General features: G+C 30.1%; 1 protein-coding gene across 2 annotated transcripts in view; it reads left to right on the top strand.

The window, feature by feature from the left end:
- LOC145293953 (uncharacterized) overlaps window positions 1–27,992 on the top strand; it is a 225,614-nt gene that overhangs the window by 53,987 nt on the left and 143,635 nt on the right. Inside the window, exon 1 of one of the 2 annotated variants that reach the window (XM_080140819.1) lies at window positions 613–1,134. The exons of the other annotated variant lie outside the window; for it this stretch is intronic. The gene's annotated coding sequence lies outside the window, so the exon portion shown is untranslated. Of the gene's footprint in view, window positions 1–612; window positions 1,135–27,992 lie in introns of those variants that run through there. 2 annotated transcript variants of the gene reach the window in all.

Raw genomic sequence — 27,992 nt, forward strand, 5'->3', positions numbered from 1 at the left:
GTTATTTTAATTTTTTAAACAAAAGCTTAAGATTACGAAGAAACCGAAATGCATTTTGGTGAATTTAATTTCGTAGTTATTGAATACCATTCATGTAAAAACTTTAAAATTCTATTCAATGAATAGGAATTTGAAGTTTCTACGTACTCGCAGCCCCCCACCCCACCCTTAAAAAATTCAATAAATATTCGATTACTAGTAAATAAAAAAAAATAATGGGCGTTATTTAGAATGAGACCTAATTTAAAAACAAAAACGCAGAAAAATATTTATAATGTACGTATCCCTCACGAAACGAAAGTGTCATATTCCAAAAATCGCGTAAATTGATCAAGTAGTTTTTTATAAAGAAAATTATGTTTGCGGTTTTAATTGACTGTTTTTTTTTTTGTTATCTCGATAGTTCGAATTAAGTTGTTTCACCCTTATTTATAAAACATGGTGGATCAAACCGTACGTCTCGCTTTCGTTATAAAATTTTATCTTAAAAAAACAAACTATTTGATAAATTTGTGATTTTTGGAATATGATTTCGTTCCGTGACCGGTACAGATCATAAAGTTTTTTTTTGTTTTTTTTTAACGATTTTTCTTTATTTTTGTTTTGAAAATAGGTTTAATTCTAAATAAGCACCAAGTAATGTGTAAGTCACATAGAGGCGAGTAACACTATGCAGAATTATTGTCCATACACTTCGAGAAGTTGTCACAAAATTTTATTAATAATATAGTCATTATATAAGGTGTGTATGGATTAAGTATGGTAACCAAGGGAGGTAATCGCGTATTTTTTGTAAGTCACATGACCTGATCTCTTGCTGCTACTGCTGTAATGGAAGTCTTTGTGAATAATAATAATATTAGTAGTAAAAATAATAATAAATCAAAAGCAGTAGTCAACAGACTGGAATACTGCCTTTCTTAGCAGTTTACCAATTACATTGGATTCGTTTTACTTATTCAACTGGATACGTTTATTCATCTATATTTACGTATAATCCGGACAATTTCAATCAAGCGATCTTTCAACAATAGATCTCAATTTCTTTCATCTCTTCTCGGTCCAGTCCATTTTCACAAACTTGTCCTCTCTCTGTCGTCACCATGGAAAATGGCTGACAATTTTATGCCACTGGTAAGCCAACATTTAACCATCACTTTTTATGTTTTTTTTTTCTTTTTCAATTTATGCTCACAAATGATATTTTATTGCTTTTGCATCTCTACCTTTAAAGGAGGAATCAACCGTTTTCTTTACGTTTGTGATCCTTAATAATATTATTTTCCACCCTCCCCCCACCAACATGTTATATATTCGTTCACATGGTGGCCCCTAACTCGGGGATTACTTTATAATTTAACCCATATGTTAAAATGATCCCCCACTTTTTATGTGTTATTTCTTCTGTTTGAGTGCAAGTTAGTACGCTTTTGTATTGACTTTTTTTCTGTTATCTTTTTAGATGATCAGTGGTTACCATTAGCGATTTAGCTAAACTATTAAATATACTAAAAACAAAATATGTCATCGACCTATAAAAACCAAAGAGAAAGTCAATAATAATAATAATAGCATAAAATCGTAAAATTAGAGATTCCTTTGAAAAATGCTGTTTTTGTTTTGTTTTTATCTAGGATAAAAGAATGAACGATTTCCCGTTTATAATTTAGAAGACTTAATTTTATCTGTAAATTTAAAGACTTCAAAATCATTTTCGTATTTGTCACAATCATATTTTATTTGAATCATTTATTTAATTTATTTATTTATTATTATTATTTTTTTGAAGATGTCCGATGTTTACGTCGTAGATTTTACATATTCGAAAGTAATTTTTGCAGCTTTTAAAAATATTCGATAACAAAGTTATTCATGTTTTTATTTCTTTATTTATTTTAATTTTTAGACGAGTATTTGTATTATTCGGACTACTATTCGTATCTTGGTTATATTTACAATATTTCGACCGATACACTCAAAGAAGATCGGAGATTACATTGGCCGAAATGTTGTGGATATAATAACCAAGATGAGACCAGTAGTACGATTACTAACCATTGGAATAATTTCTCTAGAAATAAAGCTCATATGAGCAAATGTTGATATTAAGGGAGTATTTATCTGAGAGGGGGCATTATCCAACTAATACCAAAACCCTCCGATATTAGACTATCCAATCCGAATGAGACGATTGTGTGCTTAAACCAACTTCTAAGGGGCCACCCGTTCAAATTTCGTGTCCTTTTTAATAACTTTTAAAACTTGGTGGATCGTAACCCGAAAAGCGTCTTTATTTATTTCATACTTATATTTTATGACAATTATTTTAACACAAAATAATTATGAAGAAGAGACATCTTGTCTTCTTAACGAATAAGCAGTTATAAATGATTTATTAAGGCCATCCATGAAGGTCAGTTATTTTTTTTTCTGGAATAATAATGGTGATCACTAATTATTGAATACTATTCATCTATTCGTTCTAACTTGATTCGAGGTTGAAACCTTTATTTTACTCGACTCTATTTATCTTACAAAGGTTGTTTTATAAAAAGACAATAATAATAAAAGGAAATAGATCCCCGATTTTATGACCAACCCGGACACTTTTCTCTCTCTCCCTCTCAGCTCTCTGCAAAAAAAAAAAAAAAAAGCAAATGAATTCTATGAAATAGCCAAACCCCATTTATAATCAGCAAGAAAGAAAGACTCTACTCTTTTTTTTTTTTCACCCACCCCCTCTTTCGACCCTTTTCCGTTTCTTGATATATTAATCTATTAAACATGGGAAACCCTATTTTGCCAAACTCCCAAGAAATAAGGCATTCGTTTCTGAAGAGAAAGGTGCAAATATCGAAAAGAAAACATTCTAAAGATGCCATTTTCTTAACCGAATGTATTTCCACCGGAGTTCATTTTTATTTTCGCACTTTTTCTTTTAGTATAATTTTGATAAAATACCAATACTTCACTTTATTTTTTTTATTTACTTTTCAGTATTGACGTCGGGTTGATCTTAACATATTTATGATTATAATTGATAAAAAAAAAAATTTAAAAAAAATTCAAGTAATCAGTTTCTAATTAATTACTGATCGAATTTATTTCTCTATATCATCATATCGTTATCAGTCACTAATTCATGTTTTTGCATTTTAATTTTATTTATTGTTAATCAAATAATTATTGAGATAAAAAAATAAAACCGAGGGAAAAGCAAGAATAATTTTAAAAAGCCCCCCCCTTTTTTTTTTAATTTGTTAACATGATTATATTTGGGATTATTTTGCCTCCCCCCTCCAATAGAGTTATTAATATTAATAAACAGAAAATGTTTAAAATAATCAGTTTATAATTAATTTAGTAACATTGTTAAAAAAAAAAATTGCGATTCATATAAAATCATATTCTTTATATGTATTTGATTATTTGAACTCTAAGCGCGTTAATTTCTTTTCTTACTTTTTTTTTTTAATCCAAGAAAGAGAATGATTTTTTAATGATTTTTTTCTGATACGTGTCCCGATTTACTTTATAAAACCTGATTTTATGTACAGGATGTCCAGTTCAACAGTAGCACCCCCCTCCACATTTGGGACAAAAATTAAAATTGATTCACTTTTTGGATCCCAGTGTCCAAACCTGGAGCAAAGTTTTGAATTATTTGCATTACAATTTCCATCTTGGTTGTTCCACAACGTTTCAGCCGATGTAACTCCCGACTTTGCGAAAAGCCGTAGATTACATCGGCCGAAACGTTGTGAATATCACATCCAAAATGAGAATAGTAGCCCGAATAATGCATATTATCTTTATATAAAAACAATTCCGGAACATAATTTATTGGTGTTTTTTTATTTATTTATTTTTGTGGCTGTGGTGGGTTAATTCTTTTACATTTTCTATTATGTTTAACTGATTGCTATTTTTTTTTTTTTTAAAGTAGTAAATGATATAATACAATAACATCATAGTTCTTTTATCATATGTTGACACAAAAACTATTATGTTATTTTTCGTGGAAATAGTAAATGCTCAAGTTATTTAAGAAGAGATTCCATTCATTAATCTAATTAAAAATAAAATATATTAATTGGTTATCGCATTAAAAGAAACTATTGTAAAGTCATTATTCGATTATGTAACTTCTAAGTCTTACGTGTTATCTTTGTCTTGCTGGTGTGCGTTTATTGTACACACATAGGTAAAGTCGGGTTTGTATTACTGTACACATAGATTCGAAAAAAGTTGTCAAAAAACAAATATATAACAAATAAATGTTATCAAAGGCAAGATAAGTTACTTTTCTACCTAACTGGATATATTTTTCGTGTTTTTATTCAGTGTAACATATTTATTCAGCTCGAAAAACATACAGTGTTTACCGATGTATTCGAAAATTCAAGATGGCGCCTCACTCCCTCTTTAACACGGCAAGTTTGTGAAAAGGTGTTATAAATAAAAAAACTAGACAAAATACTATTAAAAACCCGCCGAATATATGTCAACCTATGTCACGGTAACATATATTGAGCGAGTTTTAACAGTAGTTTGTCCAGTTTTTTATTTATAACACCTTTTCACAAACTTACCGTGTTAAAGAGAGAGTCAGACGCCATCTTGAATTTTCCAATACATCGGTAAACACTGTATGGTTTTCGAGCTGAATAAACATTTTACATTGAATAAAAACACGAAAAATATATCCAGTTTGGTAGAAAAGTAACTTATCTTGCCTTTGATAACATTTATTTGTTATATATTTGTTTTTTGACAACTTTTTCGAATCTATGTGTACAGTAATACAAACCTGTAAAGTTTTGTAGACTTTAAACGGCATGTAAACTTATTATCCTCCTTCGCAACATGCTTCTCTTAACAAAATTCAAAATGATAGCAACGGAAATAATGTTATTGCTAGATAGAGTAGTTAAAGTTAAAATCTTAAAAAAACAAAAAAAACAAACAAACAAAACAAACGATGTCGCTCGACGCTATTCCAAAAACACTATAAAACTATTATATTTAATTTTGTTTTTGACAAAATACGTGTAATCTACTTGGCTTGAGTAGGTGTGTGCTCGTATCAGTCAAGGATACGTCATTGACAATCAGTCCGACAGAGGGTGGGCCGTTGTGGTTTCTTCTGGTCCTGCTCCTGCTCTCTGGGTCTGATTTATAATTTTGTTCAGTCTCAGGAGGTTCATCCTCCCAGGCTTTACCTTCACTTTAAGAGGGGGTTATTGCTAATCGCATGAAACGCTCCTATCGGGGGATGGCGACGGAACTGCTGATGATATTTTTTGTTAGCCAATGTGCGCTAATTCTAGTGTGCTGGCTTTCCAAAACTACACCTAACCTTGTGTCTAACCTTTCGCGGAGGAGGTAAATAAACATACTTTAAAAACATCGGTTTTTGAGTTGTTGACTGACGATGAAAGGTCATTTTTCAAACCTGTCTGTGGCTTGTTTACATGTTTATTAATGCATTAGGGTGTGGGATTCTACCTGTATTTTGTTTAGGTTTTGATTTTTGAGCGATAATCGAGACTCATCAGATGAGCTTTGAAAATGTCAACCATTTCTTTTTTCGGGTTTGTATCAGTGATACAAACCTCCATCGGTAGGCACTATGTTTTTCGGGCGAAATAAGTATGTTACATTAAAGAAAATACTCAAAAATTATCCAGTAAGGTAGAAAAAGTAACTTAACTTGCCTATGATAACATTTAATTGTTATATATTTGTTGTTTGACAACTTTTTCGAATCTATGTGTATAGTGATACTATCACTATACTAGCAGTGTCAGAAATTTCGTGAAAATAGTGAATAATTCCACCCCATCTTTCCAAGCTTATAACTCCTCGAAAAATGTAATTCAAGCCCTAATTTTTTTTTTCAATTAAAGGAGTAAGGACCAAGGTTTTATTTAAAAAAAAAAACAAAACAAAACAATGTGTTTTTTTTTTTTTTAAAAGGTTTTAAACTTCGGACTTTACAGGTAAATTTCTAAAAAACTGATTTTTTTTTTGTTTTAAATTTGAATATATTATTTATTGACCTTTTCTCTTCAATTTGTGATATATAAACCTATTAAACATAAATTAATTATTTACTTTTTAATAGACATTTCAAAATGAGAGGCGTAAATTATTCGACCCCCTATCTTTCTGAGCTTATAACTCCTCGAAAAATGTAATTCAAGCCCTAATTTTTTTTTCAATTAAAGGAGCAAGGACCAAGGTTTCATTAAAAAAAAAAAAAAAAGACAAAAAGAAAAAATGTGTTCTTATAAAATAAGGTTTTAAACTTCGGACTTTACAGGTAAATTTCTAAAAAACTGATTTTTTTGTTTTGTTTTAAATTTGAATATATTATTTATTGACCTTTTCTCTTCAATTTGTGATATATAAACCTATTAAACATAAATTAATTATTTACTTTTTAAGAGAAAGTTGAAAATGGGGGGGGCGTGAATTTAAAAAAAACGTTTGTCTAAAATATTATATTCGGTTTATTGGAAAGAACATAAAATTTCACATTGACCCTGAAAATATCGTAAAAATAGAATCAATAGAAAAATTTTGATAGATTTTTAAAATTTAAAAATATTGAGTTTAAAAATTGAAAAATATTGAGTTCGGAAAATTCATTAGTTTTAAAAAAAAATAAAAATATTTTTATTACTTTTAAAACAACTGTAATAGTTTATTTTGGAAGTATAATCCATAAAGAAAATAAATAACCCACTTTTAACAGAGAAATTACGAGATTTTTATATTGTATTCGCAGTTTCGTGTTAGGGGTGTCAAAAATTCCTACAAAAATTCTGATACTGCTATCACTATACACATAGATTCGAAAAAGTTGTCAAACAACAAATATATAACAATTAAATGTTATCATAGGCAAGTTAAGTTACTTTTTCTACCTTACTGGATAATTTTTGAGTATTTTCTTTAATGTAACATGCTTATTTCGCTCGAAAAACATAGTGCCTACCGATGTATTGGAAATTAAAAATGGCACCGGACTCTCTGTTGAACACGCTAAGTTTGGGAAAATGAGTTAAAAATAAAAAAATTATACAAAATACTGTTAGAAACTCGCTCAATATATGTTACCGTGACATAGGCTGACATATATTCGGTGGGTTTTTAACAGTATTTTGTATATTTTTTTTTTGTTTTTAACTCACCCACCGAATATATACATACACTGTATGTTTTTCGAGCGAAATAAACATTAAATAAAAACTCTAAAAAATTATCCAGTTAGGTAGAAAAGTAACTTATCTTGCCTTTGCTATATATATGTTTTTTTGACAACTTTTTCGAATCTATGTGTAATACAAACCCGCGTGGTGCAATGTCTAACAAACGACATTATTTTTGCATCAACCTAATATATATACATATACACGAGCAGGTGGCCCGACATTGCCCGGTCGTAAAATACGCTTAAATATGATATTTTAAATAATGCAGGTTTCGTATTATTATATTATAATGGACCCAATACATAGTAATGATTTAAAGTTAAAAAAAAAAAAATGACTCGTGCGTTACCAAGAACCAACCCAAAACGTTTAGCTTACTATTTACTTTTTCCTTTGAGATTAATGCCTGAGCTATGAAGACCTGTTTGCTACAAGGCTAAAAAGTAAAAGATGAACTAATAGCTATTATGTTACGCATGCATATTTGTAATGCCGTCGTTCGATCTTCACCTGACAACTTCCATTTTTTTTCTAATTTCCACACTTTTGCACCGATTTTCCCCGGTTAAAACCCAAATATAAAGTTTTGCATGGGTTCGAATACCCTACATATTACGTTTCATGTGTGTAGACCAAAAACAGACGGAGAAGTTTGGTAGGCAAAATTTTTTATGTATATATATATATATATATATACACACACACACACACACTGATGCTACCAGATCAGGCTGTCTGAAGATATTGGCTTCCTGAGACGAAATTCACCTAACATTGATACCTTTTGTTTTTCTACTTCCTTTTGCAAAACTTAATTATGTTCTGCAAATCTAAAACAAAATCAAAAACCCACCTTTTTCCATCTTCCCATTTCCCCTTTCTCTTTCTATCTCCCCCACTTCCTGAGTGGTTTCTCATCTTAAAATGTACCAAACATTAATACTGTAACCTTTTCCCTCTACTATTGCAAAACTCATTCATGTTCTGCAGGACAGGGAATAAAAACGATAAAAGCCACTATAAAACAACCAAACTAAATCAAACACTACAAACTAGTGATTGAAGATATACAAAGAGCTTGAAGAATAAAAACCTTCTACAAAATAATTGAATGCAACATGAATACTATTTCCAAAATAACTGGATGAGGCATTAAATAACCCGAAAAGGGTTGATATGCCGTAAAACAAAATAATCATAAATATATACATAGAGAGAAAGGTTTGTGTTTATTATAACCTTTTTATGCAAATATTACGCAAGTATAAATCATGTAGAATATCTGCATGAATATAATCACGTAATAGTTAACTAAAGATGATCATCCTATAAAAAATTCGAAAAAACTAATAGGGAATTTAAAATTAAAGTTTAAAAGAATATGAAAATTAGCTAGATCTTTTTGCAGATAAATACAGTGTGGAGACAATCCAGCTCCCCAAAAGGGAACTCTGAATTAGAATAAAAATTGCCTCCTTTTCAGCAATAATGATTAAGTTTTTGCACAGGTCATCATCAGAGATTACTTACTGCCAACAACAACCTGTGGTGTTCCATTAAGTCTGTGACAACAAGTCTCCCCAGATTTCCTGTACTTTCCACCTCTTTTGATAACCATTGCAAATGAATTTACTCTATCCTAACAGCCGTTTGCCATTGACTATTGGTCTTCACTGAAATTTGGATGACAATAAGTCTCTCTTCCCAGTCCCGATCACATCCATCCAGTGGAGGTCTGGTTAATGCTTTATCTCCTCGGTCTTTCCAACCTCCCTGACCCTTCTCGACTGTTTAGTGTAGTGCCAGTCAATGCCAACATTACACTATTATTATTAAAAAAAATCTTTAGTTTTATACGGTGATGTGTTTCGAAATATTGCCGAGTGGCATTTTTAAGGATTACCCCAAAATTAATAAAACCATTTTGGTTTTTACTAATCACTATGAGTTTATTTTTAGTGCATTTTCTGAGTATTTTCAAGAATAGCTAACAGAGAGAGAAAAAAAAAATGGGTTTCTATCAGTATTTTGTTTAATTTTCGATTTTTGAGCCATTATTGAGACTTGACTATGACTCTTATGTCTTAGTATTCACAAGTTGGCAAATTGTTTTATAAAATCTAAATTAAAAAAAATGTTTGCAATAATTTTAAATAGTACCTATTAATTCGTCAATAAAGGTTATTTTCACAAGTACGAAGTAAATGAATAAGGAAAACACCCATTTTTATCATCTGTACCAATTTACTTACTGGTGGAATAGTTAGGCACAATGTTTTTTTTATTTAGGGGAAATACGCATTGCCATTCGAACAAAAATTAAAATTACCCCAGTCTGGAAAGATTTCTTGGCACTGGTGCATTATGAACCTAATGTTGTTACTGTTGTATATTACGAAGCGGATTTCTCATAAATGACCGGTATGGCTGAATTGACAATAGCGGGTACTTGTACGTCTGTCACCGGGCTGAAATAACGCTATTGTTTAGAAAGCCATTCTTAACATTGGGAGAAGAGGACGTTTTGTAACTATTCTGTACTTTCATTTAACAATTTGATAAACAAAAATATCGTAAAAATTGAATTTTACTTGAAAATACTATTAAAAAAAAAAAAAAAAAAAAAGAAAAAAAAAGCGGTCAACGTCAACATTCTTTCCAACTCTAAAAAAAAACTTTTACAATGACGATCCTTATAGGTTTTCGGGGATGATGAAAACGAATATAACATTTAAAAATGGCGCCGAGAAATAGTTTTCATGATATGAAGAAATTGCTTTTTCAAAAAGTGAGAATCGCTTTTTATATAAATTTAATGTAAAATGAGCACCCACTTTCTGGCCACCTAGTGATAATTTCAAAGTATCAAAGTAGTTTCTTCACAATTATATAATCCTCTAAGCCTAGCAAAAATATAAGACCAGAGTGAGCATATCTTTGCTGGTTATATAAAAATGAAAGCTATTTGTTCGTCGGCGAAATACATACCAGTTTATGACTATTGTAGTGGACTTTTCTTTCTCCTTGTTTAAGAGGAGGGAGAGACAAGTTGATGGTGCATCAGATGACAACAATACTCCATGTATTGACTGGCAGATGTGAGAAGTTTGCAGCAGCCGTAGCAATAGCTTCTATATTTGTTCCAATTCATGTTACCTGTGAATGTTGTGCCAAGGAGTTTAAATACTCGCTCTTGGGTAGGGTACTATTCACCAGGATAATCGATAATTAGAATATGTTTCTCATAATTGTTAAAAGAAAGGGGCTTTTTCTTGGCATTAAATGTTACCACCCATTTATGTCCCCATTCAGCTACAGACTAGAGGTAATTTTCTCAGTCATTGCCTTGGATATGTGCGTGTTGGTTTTACCCACATGTAGATGGTCGGCACTAACTCTATTTGGGTTTAACTGGCTTCCTCCAAAAGAGGAAGTTTCATGGGAGTATGAAATTCAGAAGCGGGCCCCCAGTCACATGTATATCTCCGTTAGGGGAGATGACAGGTTTTTGCAACTCTTGCAGGGAGGTGTCGACGTCTCTACATATAACGCCTGGAATTCCAAAATTGGTCATCCATTGCTTAACTTCGATGATATGACGGGAACCGGTTTGTCAACGTGATTATACCATGTGTGTGTGTGTGTGTGTGTGTGTGTGTGTGTGTATTTATATATATATATATATATATATATATATATATATATATAGTCAGAGAAAATAGAGCACTAGCAGTGTCAGAAACTGATCTTAAGAATGCGTGAAAAAAAATTGAATAATTCGACCTCCTATATTTACAAGCTTATAACTACTTAAAAAATGTAATTGAAACCCTAATTTTTTTTTTTTCAATTAAAGGAGCAAAGACCAAAATTTAAAAAAAATAACAGGTTTAATAGCAAATTATGTAATATTTGTTTTTTTTAATCGGTTTTCTTTAAAAAGATTTGAAGAAAATCAACGAAATTGTACTTCAGTTATAAAAAATCGATATAAATTTGAAAAAAATCACTTACCTATAAAAAATACTATTGAATGTTTAGTTCCATTCTTCATTGTTCAGAATTTATCCATGTTTATATTTTAAATTCCATTTATTTTTTAAATAAAAGAATTTTTTAAACAACTGTTTGAAAAAAGCGCGATTACGCAAGCATTTTTACATCTTTATCGAAATACCGGAAGTAGACGTTTGTCCTTGTTTAAAACTACGGATGGACAGAAGGCAGTAAAAACCACACGTTTGTGTTAGCCGTCTAGCCTTGTGCCTGAAGAAATATGTGTTCCCATAGTTTAAAAATAGTCAAATTTTACTTATAAGTTTTTGCCTTTAAAAAAAAAACAACACTCGAATTTTTTTTTCTTTTCTCAAAGAAATACATAAATTTTTAATTTATTATATTTTCATTCTTTATTGAGTAATTTTTTTTGTTTTAATATCTAAAAAAAGAAAACATTAAATGAAATAGGAAAAATTGTCATCAGCGTCCATTACTTACTGGACAATATAAGCAGAACATAGGTTTCCAATTAAAAAAAAAATAAACATGGTTTTACACGTTAGACTTTTTTTTTTTTTAATTTACAATATATTATTTGTTGATCTTTTATCTTCAATTTGTCATATATAAAACTTTGGTGCATAAATTAATTATTAAAATTTTAATAGACATTTCAAAATGGGGGTGGGGTGAATTTAAAAACAAACGTTTGTCTAAAATATTAAATTTGGTTTATTGGAAAGAGCATAAAATTTCACATTGACCCTGAAAATATCGTAAAAATGTAACCAATAGAAAACTTTTGATAGATTTTTAAAGTTTAAAAATTGAAAAAAAATTAACTCGTAAAATTCAATTGATTTCGTTACATAAAAGAATGGCTGCATGAAGGCGCGCCATCACTTTGTAAACACTGTTTTTTAAAAAATAAAAAATAATATTTCTATGATTTTTTTAAACAACTTTAATAGTTTATTTTGGAAATATATTCCATAAAGAAAATAAACAACCCACTTTTAAAAGAGAAATTACGAGTTTTTTTTTAATATTTTATTCGCAGTTTCGTGTTAGGGATGTCAAAAATTCCCCAAAATTTCTCACAGTGTCACCAGCAAACATACTCATAATGTCTGAATTGAATATGACAAATTGAATACCACTTCTATTTAACGTGTTTTATTAAAATAAGAATGTAATCTATTATATAAAGATATGTATGTTTATATGTCCAACTAAAACGTTAAAAAATACACAACAAACTCCTAAGATTCATTCTTTGAGGGTCAAATGGCCATTTGTATCATTGAATGTTTTCAAGAATTAAACACGATTTTAATGTTATTATGTATTAATACAACCCAGGAAATAAGTCAGCATTTTTTTAAATTTTTTATTTCAAATTGAAAGACGCTAACACCGGATTAATGTATTGTTTCTTAACTATCTTTATTTCTCTACAAAGAAAGGGGGTGGAAGAAAATTTGTTTTAATAGTGCTCTGGGGGCACCCTTAATTTTATTTTTCGCTTTCAATAGCGGTTCAAAGGCTTCCTAGGTTTTTTCACATAAAAAAAAAAAGGAATTCTCTTCTAAGAGTTGAAGTGTGCGAAAAATTTAACATTATTTAACATCTATATAGTTTTTTTTTTTTTTTTTTTTTTTTTTAATGGTTCCGGGCAATGTTGGGCGACCCTGCTAGTGACGTATACAAAGAAGCTGTAGGGAAATAACCTAAGACTTGGAATCTTTTATAGTCTTTGTTAACTGTTAATAACTAAAAGGTGCTGAACTCTTTTCTCCTTCACTCTAGCCGATTTTCTTTTCCGTCCAGATAGGGAAGTGCTTTGTGTGGATTTTGAGTAAAAACCTGTTGTTTCATCTTTTTCTCTTTTTTTCACTTCCTTCTTTATGCCCATTTTTTAACCTAACCTGATTAACGACGACTCTATTTTATGTATGCTTTTTCTCGGTTGGTTTGTGAGTTATTTCTACTCTCAAACTCATTAATGATCCATATATATATATATATATATATATATATATATATATATATATATAAACCTTTTTTAGAGCTTTAAATATTGAGATTAAAACACCTCAGTTTTTATTATTATTATTATTATTATTTATGCTTGTGTGTGAATGCGTAGAATCATCAAATATATTATTTGATATCCAAAAATGTCGTTTTCTTTCTATTGTTTAGCCCCCCCCCCCGCTTTTTTCAATAAATCAATTTTGTTTGTTTCACATTTCAGCTTCGACGAATAATTAGGTTTGTTAGAATTCTCTTTTCTTAGAATTCATTTTTTCCCCCCAAAATTGATTTTATTAGATTTTTATTTTCTGCTACTTATACAGATCAGCCGAAAGGTAATCACATAGTGAAACTCGGGTTCCTGAGATAGAGAACGAAAACATTGCAACTATAAATCACGTATTTATATTTATTTATTTGCATTGTATGTTTTATGAAAAAAAAAAAAAGAGGGAAGAATACAACAATGCAAAAAGATCGATAAACTGCTCATATTACTAAAAAACAAACAAAAAAAACTAGAAACGTTATTGAAAAAAGGTCAACAATTTATTTATTCGCTAATCAGTATTTTTTCAATTATTAATTTTGTGTGGTCTCCTTTCAGCTATTGTAACCCGTTACCGAACTTGGTACTTGTGCCCTACTAGGACGGAATCACTTTTCTGGTTTTCAGTTGGGACATAGGGAGAGTGCATAGCAGGGTCAGCCAAATGCTGACTAGTAATGCACAAGTGTCCCGGATTTTACCGAACAAGTGTGGGTAGCCAGGGAAGGGTTAAACTGGGAAATACTTATATATATTTAAAATAAATAAATGTCTATTTAATTTTGGCTATATTTGCATTTCTTGATGTTGACCGACTCTGTAAGTCATAAGTATTTTTTTTATATTGAAATTTCTAGTCCGTGGTATGAAAGCTATTTTTATTTGATTTTATATACGACTAGCCTGAGTGACCAACGTTTCCCGAGTGTTTGGAGGTGTGTGTTGAGCAAAAAAAAAAAAAAAAAGAAAAGTGGTAGTAGTCAGGTATGCTCGAATCCTCGAACAAAGGAGGAAAAGAATGTGAAAAAGAAAACGTGACCTGTTTGCTATTGGGCTCATCGCCAAACCGGAAGTGATGAATGTTTAAATTAAGGCTAGACAATCGAAAAGAGAGGATGACTTTCGAAAATATCGGCGAAAAAAGCGACCCCTCCTTGATGAAAAGTGCCCAGTTGAGGATAAAGGAATTAATATTTTTAGCCAATTTTTCGCTATTTGTCGTCCGAAGTGTCAAACTTCAAAATGATACCGATCTCGTTAAAATCCATCGACTCTGTCGAAAGTTTTAGGCAGATATACAAACATACACACATACATTTAAAGACAGGTGAGATTTATATTATAGAATTATAGATGTTGACTTATTGTGATTTTGTTCTGTTTTAACATCAAAAAATTATTAACAGCAAATATTTGCTTTCCACTATCCTGTAATATATGTCAGAAAGAAAAAAAAAAGAAGAAAAACTAAGCACTGAATCACCTTTAGTTGACAACCGGATATATTTACATCGTAAATAACCCCCAAAAGCATTTTTTTTTTTTTTTTTCTGATTTTAGTAGTTTTTATCTTTGTCCAATCCAGAGTCTTTTGGGGATGTTGGATATCTCTCATATATGGAAAAACGACTTTGTGTCTGATTTTACTCTCGTGGGGAGGAATACTTAGGTGTTTTGATATTCGTAAGAAATAAGCATTCAGAGAATTTCAGTATTTACCCAGTCTGTCCCAAATATTGACGGAAATGACTGAAACGGTTATCGATTTGAAAGACACAAAAAGAAAATAGGCAGACGACTCTGAGCATATGAAAAGTTAGTTCAAATTTTTTAGCCCCTCAAAAAAAAAAAAAAAATTTCCTAAAAAAATAAAAGGTCTTTCAAATCAAACATTTTTTCAGTCATTTCCATTTTCTGAGACTGTCTGGATACTTTGTAATTAATGCAAGTACTGAAATCTTCCGGATACCTATTCCTTGCAATATCGGTGATTTTAATTAAAGCTAATTAATTTCTTTCTTTTTTTTTTTTTTTTTTTTTTTTTTTATTAAAATTTTCTTATTATTTTGTTCTAGATGGGGATGCCAGACATTCGTCTGCTATCTCATACATTCCAGTCGAGAGATCTTTTTAAGATTCTAACTGTCCTTTTAAGTGCAATTGTTTGCATCTTTTGTTGCACTTGATTCACTGGGTATATTTGCCACTTTTTAAAATTCTTTTTCATGAGTCCAGTTGCTCCTATAATTATTGGAATGATGGAGATCTTCCTAAGATTCCAGTTTCTTTTCATGTCATATATATATAAAACCTTGATGTTCCGTTATCTTTTCCCTTTCAACTCTGTTTAACCCAGCATCACTGGAGACACTAACTTCTACTAAGGTTGCTTCTTTAACCTTCTTGCCCTATATTATTATTTCAGGTTTAATAGCTCAGTTGCATAGGTACATAGCTGTAGTCATAGTGGATCATGTATGACACATTTCCAACTGTATTTTCTGGTATATGTTTCCAGGACTTGTTGCTGCATTCGATATTCAACTTTTTTTTTTTTTTTTTACAGATGATTCGGTAGATATTTACACTCTACATTGTGTTACAGTGTACAGTAGCCATCCCCTCAGCTTAACCTTACAGCTTGATCTCAAGTGGCTCACACTCTTTACTGTATAGTGAAATGGGAATCATATTTTTTAAAAGTTTTTAGGTCTTAAGCTCAAAAATGAAAAAATAAACTGGTTGAATTATCATAAAGAAAAAGAAACTGCTTAGTTAAAAGAAAGAAAAATGCGTTTTTACAATACTTGTCCAAAGTTATTTCTAATTTCAAACAAAAATGATTTTTCTCTGAGAATTTTATGACATCACTAGGCCCACCATATTTGGTGGTTTATCTAATACACCCACTGTCCACATAGACAACCAATGACCCACTGCAATTGTGCCATCTATTCTGGAATCATTTATATTTCACTAATAGCTTCATTTTTACATGAATCTTGTAAACCTTATTATGCCATATATATATATATATATATATATATATATATATATATATATATGGTAAACAACTGATGATCCCTGGAATAGCATTGGGACTATTTTGAATTTGTGAAAGGAAGCTGATTCAGCGATTGCAGGAAATTAATATAATAATAATCTTCCAATAAAGGACTAAAAAATTTTTTCATGTATCTTTAAAAACTTCCAACCAAGTATATATATATATATATATATATATATATATATATATATATATATATATATATATATATATATATATATATATATATATATATATATATATATTTTTTATTTGTTTTACATAAGCTGTAATATGTTGCTACACAGTCATGAGCATGTTTCGGTCAGCTAGTAACTAGAGACCTCTTCAGGCGATATAGCTTATACAAAAGCAAAGTTTGCAATGAAAATATCGGGTCTTCCTTGTCACATCACTGGGCATTAATATCAGTAGGTTCCATCAAATCTGAAAAATAAGACTTGGTTGTATGTAAATAAGATCCAATAGGGGTGCAGACTAGGGTCTGTGTTGCGATATAAAAATAAATGGGAAAGGATGGGGGGGGGGGTTAATGATCAGGATAGAGATAATGAAAGACTAAAGAGAATAGTATCCGTATGCATTTGTGATGGCTGCCCAAAATCTTAAATATACTAGTATGTATAGGTTCAATCAGCAGGAGAATGTGAATTTAACATATCAATACTAAAAGGGGTTTTTAATCTGCACTCCTATTGGGTCTGCCAAATCTTATTTTTTTCACATTTGACAGACCCTCCTGATATTAACTCTCGGTGACGAGGAAGGCCTAATATTTTCATTGCAAACTTTGCTTTCGTATAATCTGTATCGTCTGAAGAGGTCACTAGTAATTAGTTGACTGAAACATACTCATGACTGTGTAGCAACATATTACTGCTTATGTAAAATCAAATAAAGAGTATACTCTGCTCTACTTAGTATTCTTGTATTAACCTCTGGAAAACAATAATCTCAGATTATATATATATATATATATATATATATAATGTTTTCCAGAATAAACGATTGTATGCAAAAATCGTTGATCTTAAATTCTTGAACTGAAAAAGTGTTATAAATTTATTGGTCTCGACTTTCTCTTATATATATAAATGAAAATTCTAAAGGTAAATATTATCTTTATAATATAATCTATCAAGATAATAGAAAGCTGAATTCTATGTTTGAATTTTTTATGGATAATATTTTGATTTATTCAATTTTTATTTACACCATCAATTTTTTCTTGTTATATATATATATATATATATATATATATATATATATATATATATATATATATATATCCACTAAATAAGTATTTTTAGTTTGTATTATGGGGTTTACAGATATTAAACACTATTTGTACAAGTTTGGAGGCATTATTTTCTTAACAACTATGGACACATATTTAGCTTTTTGACCCCAATATTAAAAACTGTTCATAAAAAATAAATAAATGGCACATAAATTTTATGTACTTACGTGTTGGTTTTTAAAAAGATAGAACACCAAAAATTACACAAATTCAAGTATTTTTTTAAACAAGGAAAACCCCATTTTAATGATGAAATGTTTCGTCCACCATTTCTTGCTTAAATTAGAGTAAACGGTTAAGGGGCATAACTTAACACACAGTCATCAAAATAATACCAGCTAGAAATCGTTTACTGATCAAATTTTATAAAAAATAATACCTGATGAATTTACATAAATTTTGGTGTACAACCTTTTTTCTTTTTTACCTAACAGATATGTATAGAAAGAAAATGAAATAAAGGAGAGAAAAGCTTTTTGAGCAATTAGAATTTTTTAATATTGGTATAAAACTGGATAAGTGCCTAAATATGACTATAAACTAGGGATTCTAAACTGGAGTCCACAGAAGCTTTAAGGGGTCTCACAAATATTTTTTATGTATGTGCGTTTATTGAAATTTTCCATATTTGTATTTTATTTTATAAATATAACGATTGATTTATTGTTAGATTTTATTAACTGAGATACAAATATGATTTTTTAAAATTATATACACATACATGGACCTATAAATGATAAAATAGCTCTCTGGGAGTCCACAAACAAAATAAGTTTGTTGACTCCTGGTTGAAACGATTTCTTGGCATATAATCTCCTGTAAAAATACATACTGGGTGATTTACTGTTTGTCACCCCAAACAAGGCATATTTCCTCTTGGAACATAAGGAGCTACTATTTGGGATTATGTCTAACGGGATTGTGGAGAGTTGAGCAGCGAGATGCCTGTTTGAATTACATTTAAACTTTTGTAGGTTAGTACAGTCAGGAAACCTGGAGGGAATTCCAGAGTCTAGCAGAAATTATTAGACTAGAAGGCTTTCTGGCATCTAGAAACTTCAACAGTGAAGAGGTGGTATTTTGCTGCTTGTTGGGTTAGTCAAAATTTATCTATGTTGAAGGGGCACAAGTGCTATGAGTTCATCAAAGCATATTTCATTAAAACAGTAAAACAGCCTCAAGGATGCAACATTGTGGCAATGGGATAAAAGTTGGAGCTTAGCCCATAGTGTGAAACCTATTAGATTTGAGACTTTTTTTTTTTTGATTCTGTCTAAGAGTGAGAGACTAGTGGTAGATGTACCAACAATACTCTATGCATGATCGATTTGTGGCTTTGGAAAGGTATAGAATGCTCTCTGGTGTGAGTAATTTTCTAGCATGTTAGAGAGAGCCCATCCTCTTTGCAGCCTACATAGGTGTTGCATATTCTTTGGCAATAATATTAAAGTTCATAGATAGATGCCATATGCGCTTATTTGTTCAGAATAGTAAACTGCTTGGTGAGTTAGTTGATTATGACATGGTGTAATATTTTCAACAACAAGTCTATATTCACAAATGTGCAGGGTGTTTATATGGATGTCTTTTTTATTCTCTTCATTGTCACTGTTTCTCTTCGCCACATTTCATGAGTGACTGTTGATCGTTTTGTCTGTTTATGTAGAAAGTACTACGCAGAGACATCCACTGGTTTTCTTCCGGGTTTTCTTTGTAGAAAATGAACTTAGAAGAGAGAAACTGATGTTACATTAATAATTATTTACTTCTTAAATTTTCTAACTTAACTAGATGAGTGATGCAGATGGACAGAGACATTAATAATATTTACTGAGATTATCAGTTTTCTACATCATTGGCTGTGCCTCTGTCGTATGGCTTCAGCCAAGAGACCGATTTGAAAACCTTAGTTTTCTCTTGCTCAAAAACTTGACATCATTCGTCAACATTCAACTTTTGTTTCGTTTATAGCGTTTGACTTCTGCCTCCGGCTTTAACCTTGTCTGTAGAAATGATTTAATTTGTAGATAAAGGTCATTTTGACATGCACTAAATGTGACTCTTGTCAAAATTCACACTATCTAACTTAATCGTAACTGACGTAGATTCCTTAATATGCAACATTAGAGGAGATTTGAAGTTAGATTCTGTTGCTACCAGAATCTTAGAGACGCTAAAGAATGCTATCTAAGGGCTGGCAAAAAATGAGAGCTTAATAAATCCGTTCATCTCTTCAGAAGCAATTTCTGATTAAGGAATTTGAACTCTATCAATTATAGCAATAAAATTATAATTACTGCTTTCAGAACATTTTTAAAGATACCAGTTTCAAGAAAACTATCAAGAGAACATTTATACCCACCTTCTTCAGACGAATAACGTAAAAATCTGTTAATATCACACATGCATGGCATTTGAAACAAAGTCTAGATGAAAAGATTAATGTTGATCAGCTTCATCAGCTGAAAGCGGAATTAACTCTAGGTTGATTGAACTGACTTCCTCCAAAGGAAAAAGTTTCATGGGAATATCAAATTCACAAGAGCCCTTGGTTACATGTATAAGAATTGAACTTCTAACTTTTTAAAATTTTTTATCAACTTCATCACTCTCATCTTTATGTAGTGCCAGGGAAGGAGTTAGGAAAAATATTATCTTTTCTTTTATAATTCTTGACTTTTATTATTATTTTAGTATTTTTATTATCATTTATTATTTACTTTTTATTAATAACTTTTCTTATTATTTATTATTTTAGTATAATGATAAATAATATAATTGAATAGAAATGTATTAGGCTACTGACTTGACACTTCAACGTTATAGCAATATCTATTCTTCCAACGGACGTGTTTTCCTGTAATGCCATGCTGAATGCATGCATAATAGTAATAACATGTATTAAAATTAGTGATGGGATGATTCCAATATTTTTTATCGATTCTGATACAATTACCGATTCTGATTCGATTCTTTACACATCTCTAAATATTTAACTATAAAATTATTTTTCCTAATTACCATAAAAACACGTTAAGTGTGCGGACATTTTCTCAAACATAAAAACATACTTGTAGGTGATTTATAGCTTTTAGTCTTACTGGTAGTTTAAGATCAATAAATATTTATTATTTTATCATTTCTATTAACAGTAGGATTTTTTTTTTTTTAGCAAAGTCAAATAAAAAAAGAAGAAAGATAATTAAAAGAATCGTTTTTGGCATCAGAAAATAGGCACAAATTGTTCCAATTCTGATACCCCAAAATGTTTTGATTCTTCCGATTCCTGATTCTCATTAATCGTTTCAATACTACTTAAAATGTTTTCTTGATTCATGGTATGGAGACCTGTAATCATTACTCTGGAAAAAAAAACTCTAACAGATTACCAATGCAAGATGCTATCCATCCTCAAGAAAAAGAACTGAGTGGTGGTAGTAGTAGTGTTAGTAACATTTGTGATTCCTTATTGAATTTTTTAGAAAATGAATTTTAAAGTCGACTGCATTCTATCGATGTAGCTGCACTTAAAGCATCTAATAATCAATGGGATCTTAGCAAATTTATTAAATTGGATTATATCTGCGGATTTAACAGATTACCAGCGAAAATGATAAAAGCACTCTTAAAACGCAGACCTCCACTGCAAAGGTGTACTAATCATTGAAACAAATGCCTACAATTTGATGTCAAGTTTTCTTTTTTTGTTTATCTCTATATTATAAATCTCGCCTGTATATTTAAATGTTTGTATGCATGTTTATATGTCTGCCTGTTAAATCCGCAGTTGGCTAAAAACATTAATTCCTTCACCCTCAACTGCGCACTTTTCTACACGGAGGGGGGTCGCTTTTTTTGCGCCGATATTTTCGAAAGTCATCACCTCTATTGTCTAGCCTTAATTTAAACCTACATCACTTCCGGTTTGACGATAGGTGCAACAGCAAAGATGTCACTTTTTTTTTCACATTCTTTTCCTCCTTTGCGGTACGGGTTTTAGCCTGCCTACTACCACTTTTTTTTTCTCAACACACACCTCCAAACACCTGGGCAACACCGGCTAGTAATTACCTAAAAGACGGCTACATACATGCACACAATCATCAAATTTGGTGAGCATATCACATTGTACTGTTTTCTTATTGTTCTCTTTCATATTGAGCATTTTCTTAAAACTGATATATTTTTATTTTCAAATAGTAACAGTAATCTACTTTCAACTAGAGTATTTACATATATAGTGTGTGTATGAAAGTAATAACTGAAAAATATTCAAGAAAATGTAATTATTTTTATATATGCCCGTGCGACATCTCGCTCAATTTATGCAAAACAGAAAATGCTCTAATTCAACAAGCGCTTGGAATTAGATGCTCAAATTTTCAAAAGTTCTTAATTTTTATGATGATTATCTGGGTTGCAAGTAGAAAAAAAAAGTCTCAGGATATGGGTTTCAATCCATGGATGATTTGATGTGGAATTATCCATATTCTGTGAAAGTTAATCATTTTCAGAAGAATCCAGGGAGTTGGATCCAAATGATCTCATTTTTAGGATTTTAATGATTTTTATTGCAATATTGAATAATTTTTATGTAAAAAAAAAAAAAAAAAAATCTTTCTAAAATTTAAGGGACATTTTATGAAAAAGAAAAGGCTTGTTTGAATAATACAAGTTAAATATTGTTGAGTTTGTTTTATTATTAAGTTATACTGAATTTGACACTGTAAGGTTTGCATGTGTATCTTTGGTAGTTTCTGAGTTTTTGTCAAACGCAGCAATGTAAAAATTATTTCAGCAAGTGTCCTGTGCTTTTCTTTACTACAACTAGTAAAGCAAGAAATAATCTCTTAATTTTATACTAAACGAATATGAGAGTTTGTCAACAAATAAAAGAAATCAATAAAAGGAATATGAAATTAAAAAAAAAACAAAAAAAAACAACAAATTATAATGCTAGTCTCATAAGTAAAGATTTTATAACAAATTGATTTAAAATTTAGAAATTTTGCTGAATATTTGGTTTGAAAATATTTAATCACGATTTTCTTTTTAATGTAAGAGTGTGTTGATGCAAATTGAGTATCCCTTTTCACTTCTGACATTTTTAACTACTGCTTCATTTTATATCAAGTGTGTGTCTATACAATATATTTTTAGTATTCTTTTTTATTTAAAAAAATTTTTTTAAGTTTTAAACTCTTTTATGTACATTTTGATCTATACCATATTAAAAATGTACTTTTAAACATTGAATAAATTAAAAAACAGCAAAACAAAATAAAAAAAAATACTGCACTTTTTTTATATTGGTGATCGTTTAAACCAATGCATTTCAGGTGAAAACATTACGTACTTGCATGTCATGGCGAAATTTGTATAAATTAAAAAATAGATGATATTCTAGAAGTATTAAAAAAAAAAAAATCAGCCACAAGTACATTTCTCAGATAGCGCATTTAAATGTGCCAGATGATTATCTCTCTTGTTTGTCATATTGAATTGGTTGCACAACTCTTCCAAATTAGAATGTACGATAAAATCTGATAATTCGATAAATTCTATTTTTACTTATAACTATTTTTCTACTGTATCATGATTTTTGGAATTTATACTAATTTCGCCATGACACAAATAACATAATGTTTTCACCTGAAATGCATTTAAAAGATTACCAATGCAAACAAGTATTAAAAAAAAAACAAATAGAAAATAGTAACTAGTGATGGAACGATGCCAATGTTTTTCTCGGTTCTGTTCTAAATTTCCTAGCATAAAAAAATAATCAAATGTGCAATTATAGACCCACCACCACCACCACCAAAAGGGTTCATTAAATGACATCAATTTTAAGGTTGTTTATATAGAAATTTTACAATATTTGGAGCTTTTCTTATTGTAAACTTTTTTTCTAAAATGAACAGCACTGATTCATCAGATTGCAATGTAAATATACCAAAGTTTTTAATGTTTCTGAATTTTTAAGATGAGGATTGGTTATTCGTATTATTTGGATCCATCAGACTATTGTTCTCATTTTGAGTGTCATTCTCACAATGTTTCGCTTGATGTAATCTCCAACCTTGTTCAGGTGGATCTTGTTGAACTCGGGAAGTTGGATGGAATTTTGAACGGAACCCATTGTTTACTTCATAGTAGTAGCATGCTCTCGTTTCATCAGCTATGACTGGATAGAGGCCCTAAGTAATTCGCAATTGTAGTTTTCGGTTTCCCATTATTTAGAACCTCTATCCAGTCATGGCTAACGGAACGAGAGCATGCTACCTCTGTGAAGTAAATAAAATGTTCTGTTTAAAATATTGTCCAAATTCCTGAGTTCGGCAGAAACAGTCCAGAGTTAGGCACGATACACCTGCAGAAGGTTGGAGATTACATCTACCGAAACATGAAAATGACTCTCAAGATGAACAGTAGTTCAATGAATCCAAATAATATGTGTACCAAAATTATGTTTTAAAAAAAAAATCAACTAACAATTTGTTTACATCAGGTTTTTATAATATTGTGCTGGAACAAAATCTATAAAAAGAATGAACATGTTCATTTTTTGCTTATTTTTTTGTCTCACTTATAAGTTATGAAGCCAAAACAAAATACATTGGTAAACTTGTAAATAAATCAATTTTCTTTTGTCTAATAGGATTTTATTGATTTATAGCGATCTTATAAAAAATTGGTTTTGTTTTTTTTTTTTCAACGAATTTGCTGCCAGACAGTAATTCCACTCCAAAGAATTTGACCCATCCAATATTTTTTATTAAACCCTGAAGATTTTTAGACATTTTTTGTATGAACTTTTAGGACGTTAATTTGTTATCTGACACAGAATAAGTTTATTATTGACAAACAATTTATTGATATTTTTTGGCCTTTATATGGAAAACATTTTTTTCTGGATTAAAACAAAAAAAAACTTCATTGATTAATTATTGAATGTTTATTTTCATTTTAAAGAAACAAAACTTCATAAATGAATTTAAACTTTTTAAATGAATAAGCAGTTGAATAACAGAATCTCGGACAAGGATTTCCTTGCACAAAATTTAACAAAGACATCCTTGTGCTTAATTTGTTAAAATATATTTTTTGCAAATAATTAAGTGTAGTATCTGTTCTGATACTACATTTATTCTTTTCTGTCTTTTCTTATTCTTTTCTGTCACGATTTCTCAAATTAAGAACCAACCTTGTACCTAACTCTGCTCTCATGGAGAGACATGTAAATAGAATCATAGGTAATTAATAACGTCCTTAAAATCACTCCCCCTTCCAAAATAAGATGCTATTCTTTAAAGGTGATAACGTGTGAACACCTTTAAAAAATTTAGCAGAAAGATGGAAAAACAACCTAAGATCAATTATTTTAGAGTAGGGGTCAGTTTCATATATAAATTTAATGTAAAATGATACTTATTTCCAAACCATTCTAAATTTTTTGGGCTGTTCATTAATTTCCTTTTACTATTAACTCTAAATTAGAGTGGTAGGTCATAAAATAATACATAATCACTTTTAAAAATACCCCCCCCCCCCGCTCCCTCTAAAAAAGTTCAGAATTTATTTTCCATAGCAAAAATTGGTATTGATTAATTACCTTAAAGCGTTAGAATTACCTAGAAATGGGACTCTTTACATTAAATTTGCATATGAAACTGATCCCCCACTTTAAATTCCCAAACCAAAATGATGTGAATATAAATACTAATATGCGAATAGAAGTCCAAATAATTGAAACAATACAAATTATTTTATTTATCTGACTCATAAAACTAAAGGGAGGGAAAGACAGATATTAGCTTTGCCTTTGAAATTAGTTTTAAAAACTTTGACTTCTGGTGCCAAAATTTTTATTTGAAATATTTTATATTGTTAATGTCTATCTTTGGAATTATGAATTTATAGGAGTTAAGAAAAATTAAAATAGAAATGTTAATAAGGTGTTCAGGGCTTGGAGCAGGGGTAGACGTAATGTATTTCATGTCACACGGTAAATGTGGCATAGGTTCTTAGACTCCACCATAAGGATTAAATATTAAAACAATAATTTAGATATTTATGGACATGGAAAAATTAAAAATCTCTGTTCATTTTGAAGTAAAAAAAAAAAAAAAAAAAAAATGGAACTAATTAATAGGACTTGAATCTGTAATAAAATCTGTGTGTATTCGCAAAATTACATGATTGTTTGTTTCCTATCCAAAAATCATGTGCCTATAATCTGATGATTGTTTAAGGCATAAAAGTGCCAGTCATCATGAAAATGTAATTCCATATCTACATTGATTAAACTTATATTTACATATACTCTTGATATGAAAAGGTTCCAGTCACAAAAAATAATTTCAACTGATAATAGTAATAGGAAGCATTTGACATCATTTGTGCCAATGTTTGGGTGATTTTGAAACTAATATCTTCACAAATTTCCAAGGAAGTCTTTTAATGATATTATTACCTTTGCGCTTCAAAATTAAAAGCACATTGTATTTAGTTTGTATTGTTTGGATTATTCGGACTATTATTCTCAGCTTAGTTATATAACATTTCAACTGATGTAACCTCTGACCTTCATCAAGTGCATCTTATTAAACTTATAAATCTTTGAAGCTGGATGGAATTTCAAACTTAATACTTAGTCACAAAAGTAGATCAAAAGTAGATTGTTTTTATTCTGTTAATCATTACCTGGTAGAAAAGTTTTGTTTTTTTTCTTTTTTTTTTTTTACAAAGGAGTCACCACTTATCAAGGCCTGAATGCTGCTCCACTCAAGGATAAAGGTTAATGTGGTAGAATTTGATTATCTAAAGAGACAGCTCAACAAGAACTTATTTACATTGGACTTGAAGGTTACCATATTGTAGTCAGCTGGAAAGCAAGCCAGCCAGGAGAACCATTCCACGGGTGGCCAGTTGTAGAAAAGAAGTTTTGTTCATGAAATCTGCATTTAGGCACAAATAGAAAGTGGGAGAAATTATTGATAGTGGTTGCAGATAGTTGAGTGTTTTTGTGAAAGTTTAGCAAGAGGGGACCATAGATTGGAATTCAGACGAGCACTTGCCATGAAAATAACAATAGAGCAGAGACAGGCTTGCAATGTCTCTTCTGTGGGAAAGAGGTTGTAGCGAAGAGAAAAGTGTATCATTTATTAGGTTTCGAAGCTGGTTTTGAATTCTATCAAGGCAGGATAAGTTGTTATTCAAAATTCCGCCCAGGTTTCCAAGTTTGAAAGGATTCACCTGAAGAAAGTGTGATGTTATATCAGTTAAAACGTTGTGAATGTAACGACCAAGATAAGAATTGTAGTCCAAATAACAACACAGACTGAAAATTTGAGTGTGTCAAGTTCAAATCCAGGTCATTCAACAGAAAAATTTCATCAAACCAACACTTGACCTGAAGAAGAGGTAAATTAAAATAAGAATTAAGATGAGAAAAGTAGTATTGATGGTTTACATAATATAAATTATCAATTCTCATCTTAAAAAAGTGTGAAACAAATCGCAAACATTTGCTTCATTATAAAATCAAAGTAAATGTTTATGCTTTTTTGATTAATGAAAAGCATGTTTTTGTAATGTCAACATTTGGTTGTTTTCTGCAGTGACTGTTAAAAAGATCCAATTTTTAATCTGTCAGTCATTTTTAGATTCATCCATATAAATTAGTGATTGGTTTGTCATACTCAAGATGCTTCCTTTTCTTATTTATCCGTTTCAATTTTTTTTTATTTGTTCATTTTCTGTAATTTCTTTCATTTTAGAATTATAGGATAATTGGGTCATTCCAATGTCACATATAAATAATAATAATAATACCAAATAAATCAATTTTTAAAAAGTGCTTTTACTGACAAATGGCTGCTGCTGCTCATTCTCTATTCATGTGATATTTAGGCACAGTAAATTAAGGCATGACAGATACTGTTTCTTTTTTTCCTAAAAAGCTTGGTAAAAAAAAAACAATTTTTATTTGCCAGATTTAAGGGAAATATTTTTTTTAGTGTAAGTCGAACATAAAGGAAAAAAGTATTTGTTTACTTTTTTAAAATCATGAATGTTTTTTTTTGATGATGATTAAAAGTAAATACATCCACAAATTATTTCATTCTCTCAAGTTTTGGCTCATCAGTCTAAAAAAAAAAAAAAATTCCCAATAGTTTGTTTATTTTTACAAAGATTTTTATACAAAAAAGAAAAAAAGAAACAAAACATCATGCCAGTCCATCTAAATTACAATCTGTTGCTTCTTCTTGTTCTTAACATAAGGTAAAATAATGATTGCTTGTTTTATAGTGTGGC

The sequence above is a fragment of the Euprymna scolopes genome, chromosome 15 (genome assembly GCF_053919585.1).
Source record: "Euprymna scolopes isolate OS-2025 chromosome 15, ASM5391958v1, whole genome shotgun sequence".
In the NCBI taxonomy this organism is placed as follows: domain Eukaryota; kingdom Metazoa; phylum Mollusca; class Cephalopoda; order Sepiida; family Sepiolidae; genus Euprymna; species Euprymna scolopes.